Source organism: Rhinoderma darwinii, chromosome 2 (genome assembly GCF_050947455.1).
Source record: "Rhinoderma darwinii isolate aRhiDar2 chromosome 2, aRhiDar2.hap1, whole genome shotgun sequence".
Lineage (NCBI taxonomy): Eukaryota > Metazoa > Chordata > Amphibia > Anura > Rhinodermatidae > Rhinoderma > Rhinoderma darwinii.
Window position 1 is genome coordinate 71,470,479 of NC_134688.1, and position 5,821 is coordinate 71,476,299.

A 5,821-nucleotide genomic window follows, 5' to 3' on the forward strand; every position below is an offset into this window, starting at 1 on the left:
GGACTCACCTCCATAAAACAGCTCGTACATCTAGAGGACCACAGAATTCTCTCATTTTCAGAACTCCGTTCTAAGTACCCCGAGCTCCCTATTGACTATTTTAGTTATCTCCAAGTCGAAAGCTATGTAAAAAAGGTTTTACTGCAATTACCAGACCTGGAATGGAATCCTTACCTGCTCCACAAATTCTCCAGTCCAAACTAACCCAAGGGCCAAATATCTAGAAATTACGAATTCCTTCATGTTCCTCTTGACTACTCACAAACCCAGACTACTCTAACTAAATGGCAGAATGATGATCGGTCCCTAACCCATACTACCGGCTTTAGAACAGGCACACAAATTTCTTTCCTCGGCCCGCTTCCTGGAAATGCGACTTAAAATTGCCCACAGGTCGTAATTGTCCACAATTGTGGGGCATAAAATTGGTATCTATGACACCTCGCGTTGCTTTAAGTGCCATATGCCTGATGCCAACCTATGTCATTGTCTATGGTCGTGCCCTCACATTCATACATTTTGGTCCCGCGTACGCACATTTCTTCCCTCCTAGATACTCTACGATCAACTGTGAGTGATATTATTGTAAAGTGGAAGCATTTAGGAACCACAGAACTCAGCCGCGAAGTGCAGACCACGTAAAGTTGCAGAGCAGGATCGCCGAGTACTGAGGCGTATAGTGCATAAAAGTCACCAACACTCTCCTCACTCAATAACTGCAGATCTCCAAACCTCCTCTGGCATCAACATCCACGCTGCAACTGTGCTCCGGGAGCTTCATGGCATGGATTTCCATGGCCAAGCAGCTGCATGTAAGCCTTACATCACTAAGCACAATGCCGAGTGTTGGATGGAGTGGTGTAAAGCACGCCGCCACTGGACTCTGGAGTAGTGGAAACGTGTTCTGTGGAGTAAATCACGCTTCCCTATCTAGCAGTCTGATAAACGAGTCTGGGTTTTTGGTGAATGCCAGGAGAACGTTACCTGCCTGACTGCATTGTGCCAACTGTAAAGTTTCGTGGAGGAGGAATAATGCTTTGGGGTTGTTTTTGAGGGGTTGGCCGAGGCCCCTTAGTTCCACTGAAGGTAAATCTTAATGCTTCAACAAACCAAGACATTTTGGTCAATTGTATGCTTCCAAATTTGTGGGAATAGTTTGGGGAATGCCCTTTTCTGCTCCCGCATGACTTTGTCACTGTAGGTAAATTTGGTGTGGAAGAACTTGACTGTCCCGGACAGAGTCCTGACCTCAACCCCATCGAAAAGTTTTGGGTTGAACTAGAACGGAGATTGCAAGCCAGGCCCTCTCATCCAACATCAGTGTCTGACCTCACAAATGCTCTTCTGGATGAGCAAAAGATTCCAAAGAAAGCCTACCCAGAAGAGTAAAATATGTTTTAGCTGAAACTAGGAAAACAACTCCATTATTAATGCCTATGGATTTAGAATAGGATGTCCTAAAAGCTCCTGTAGATGTAATGTGCGGGTGATCCAAAACTTTTGTCTAAATAGTGTATTTAGAACCCACTGCTGACTTGTCGCTCCCTGAGTGTCCTCCACTCATTGCCACAGCGATGTAAGTGCCTCATTACCATACGAATGGATATCATTTACGAATGAATACACAATGCTCAGATGCGTAGGCACATGCCAACTCTGCCTATTGGTAAATCTGACATGCAGAAAGGCTATTTACACTGCATTTTATGGGTTGCTTTCAGTGATCAAGTGTGAGAAGAGAAAAATCCTTATTTAAGCCATTTCCATCCAATATCTCAGAATTAATCTTTTTCAATACACTCAGTATATACATTTTAAGTAATATATATATTTTCCAGAAACATTTGCATTGAGACTTGCTTTTTATATTGGTGAAATAGCTGTGATGAGCAGTTTGACGCCCTTAAAACGCACCTGGAACACATTACTTTGAAGTTCAGAAAAAGGATAATTTACCCGGCAGCTGTTACAGTATTAAAACGAAGATATTAGAAAAGACATTTTCCACTTTTGAGTCCACATTTGATTTTTCCTGCTACAACTTGAAATAACTTGAGGGAAATGGGGGGGGGGTCATCTTTTATTAAGCTCCTTTTATTTTTTCCAAATACTGAACACAAAAACGTTTTACAGACGCATTAGTACAAAATGACACAAAGAAAAGAAATCACTTTCACAGTACATAGCTTTGGGACAGCTAGTCGGGTCAAAAAGCAAAGCTTTATTAACTCGATGTGAAGTCTGGCGATCAAATGGTCGCCTCAGAGAATTTAGCCTTTATAATTGCATGAGGTAAATAGTCATCTAAAACATATTTGTTATTTTCATCTTATAAAAGAAGTTATTGCCTTCAAAGGGGTTAAATATTCCTTATGTGACCTGAAGCAAGGACATTAAAATTGTTAAAGGTTTTGACTAACAGAGAATTAAAAAATATGTACAATGAACTTAACAAGATGTGAGGTTGAGTCAGGGAAATAGAAGGCAAGGGATTTTGTGATAACTGTCCCTGTAGAGGAATGGCGCACTTGTAATATGGAAGGTGACAGTTGAAAACTATAAGGGTTTGTTCACACTTGGTGGATTAGCTGCAGATTTTCGGCAATAGATTTAGTTGCAGAAAATCTGCAATGTCATACAGTAGCAGCAAAGTAAATGAGATTTGAACAAATCTCATCCACACGCTGCGGAAAAAATCAGCCGAGAAAACGTTCATAAATTGACCTGTGGTGCGTTTTTTTAATCTGCAACAGATCAATTTATGCAGCGGAATCGCTGCACTGTAGTTGCAGGTTTTCTTCAGTGAATTCAATCGGGAGGTAAAACCTGCAACAAATATCAAATGTTGCAATTGTTGCAGCGGAAAAGATGCTATACTGCTGCAAAATTTGCAAATCAGAAAAAAAAAAAATTGTTGTGTTAATTTAATTAAAAAGTCTATACTTAACCCCTGGCCGTTGAGATGAAACACATCCCTCTGTTCGCTGCACAGCTCGGCCTCCTGGGATGACGTTTCATCCCATGTGATTGCTGTGGCCAATCACAGGTCGCAGGGTTCCCATGTGCTGCAGCATAATCACAGGAAGCCAGGCTGTACAGAGAACAGAGGGATGTGTCGCTATGGCAACACCCTGGGGTAAGTATTGTTTTGTTTTTTTTGCCAACTCTGTTTTCCGCAGCAGATGTTCTGCCCGAAAATATGAACCACAATTTGTAGCAGTTTTTCCTCCGGAATTCCCTGTGGGTTCTAGGACGGATACGCTGCATACTTTTACGCAGCTTATCCACCCTGGGTACAAATACCCTAAAATCAACATTTACTTTCATTAGGTACAACGCTTAATAGTTACTTGGAGCAACAGCTTGATGGTTTCTCTATAGAAGGTATATGTACTTGGCGGTTTTAATTTAGAAAATACTGTTTGTTTCAGGGAAAGTTTATCTCCTGTTAACATTTATCCTTCATTTCAAGGTTTCGTTTTCCTTTAGAGGGACTGTAATGCTAAGGCTAGGTTCACACTGCGTTTGGGCATTATGTTCGCCTGGACCATTTGGAACAATTCGCCAATTATATTCCCCACATATGCCCATATATATTTTTATATGTCTGCCATTAACTCCGACTGTTTTGTGTTTTTTTGCATACAATTGTACTAAAAAGAGTATTTAACTACAATTTTCAATACAGTTTAAATGAAGTCAATGTTAGACGTATAAGTCGATAGAATTTCCCAGTGTATGGTGAGATGTGGAGCCAAAATGTGGTGTGCATCTATAATTTTCTACTTTTTACTTCCAAGATGACAGGCACCTTAAAAGAGTTGTCCAGGTTATGGGCTGTTTTTTATAGTGATGACTTATTCACAGGATAGGTTATCAGTATATGATTGGTGGGGGTCCAACACCCGGACCTCGCACCGATCAGCTGTTCCGGCTGCCTCCGGACACACCAGAAGCTATGCAATGGTTGGTGCCAGAAGCAGGTGGCTCTGTACACTGTATAGTGGCCATGTTGGGTTACTGCAGCTCTGCTCCTATTCACTTGAATAGCAGAAGAGTTGTGGTACTGCAGCACGGCCGCTATACAGCGACTATAGACATCTTCTTCCAGCACCAACTGCTGCATAGCTCCCGGTGCTGGGAGGCAGCCGGAACAGTTGATCGGTGCGAGGTCCGGGAGTTAGACCCCCACCAATCATATACTGATGGCCTATCCTATGGATAGGTCATCAGTATGGAAAACAGCCCCCAACCAGGACAACCCATTTAATAATTCAGTATAAAACCTAACAGTAGAAGCCACAAAGACAGGAGGAGGAAGGGAAAAGATGGAAAGCAGAGACAATGTGTTTTCATGAAGCCTTAATGACTCTGTGACTTAATAATAGAAAAACTTAGGAACATAACTGTCACGAAGGGTCTGTGGACCCACTGGGCCGTACCGCCTTGGCGGTAAGGCAGCTGGCTAACAGGGCGCAGGTCAATGTCTATAGTTCGTATAAATACCTGTGGCAGCTGGGACAGCAGCAGGGCAGGCTCGGCTGGGACTAGGCAGCAGGTAGACATCAGGCGAGGTGAAGCAGGTCAGACATGGGATACAGCACAGCACGACTTTGGCACAGCACAGTGCTAGACCAGAATAGTAAAGAATGCAGGGAACAGGAACAGGAAAACACTAGGAGGCCATCACATAGACAAACTTAGGAAACATCAACAACGCTCAGGCATAGAAGCAGGGGACTGGAACCCTCTTATAGTCCAGGGTACTCACGGGTTCAAGTTCATCAGAAGTCCGGTGCGCGCGCTGCCCCTTTAAGAGTGGGCGTGCGCACCCTACGGGATCCGGCTGAGGTGATTGGACGCGAGCGCTGGCGTCTCCTGAGGAGGAGGCTGAGGCCAGCGCTCGCCGACTCGTGGCTGCGGCTGTCAGGAGCTGACAGGAAGAGATTGGAGCTGACGGCCCGCAGCCACGGGCATAACAATAACTGACAAAGGATAAATCAAAGCAAAATGTCATAGGACACAAGCTCTCAGTACAGTTCAACACAACTAGGTTTATATTTTGGATATACTTTAATTAATCTTTAATTGTAAAATGTAATTCATTTTTAGTAACATAAAAAAAAGGTTTGTGTGTATTTTTAGTCTGCAGAATATTTTTCTTGCTTTTTTATTTCCACACTAATCGAATAGAGCTTCAGCTAAGTGACACAAACTAGGCTGAACATTTCTACATTTTACAAAAATACATAATGGCTGTTCCAAATACATATCATATTTATACACAAAAGGTTGAGAGTGAATCCCCATTAACATTATTGCACATTAGACTGAAAATTGTTTACTTTTAACTGAGCAACATTTCATGTCCAATTCTATTTTATAATATTGTACTGCATATAAAGTGGGGTAGATATCTGCGCTTTTGGTTGTATAAGATGATTTCTCTGCCATTCTTTAATTAACCATGAAGAAAATGATGTCTGAAGGCATAGCTGAGCGATCAAAACTATGAATTCTGTGCATTCATTATTATTTAATTCACATGCAGCGAGTATAAACAATCCATTATTTTTATATTTCAGCTGACTTCAATTATTTACAGTATTGTAGACATATGAAGTTATAAAGAAGTAATTAAGAAACCTAGGAACATGTATGAACTCGACACAAAATGGAAATGCTTTGTAATTGTATTCTCACCGCCAACGAGCAACGCATTGATCAGTACAGTAATTCCTAAGACAACACAGAATGCAAAGTACTTTATGTTGCTGCAGAACTCATCAAGATAATGGAACTTCTTGTGCTGAAACCTCTT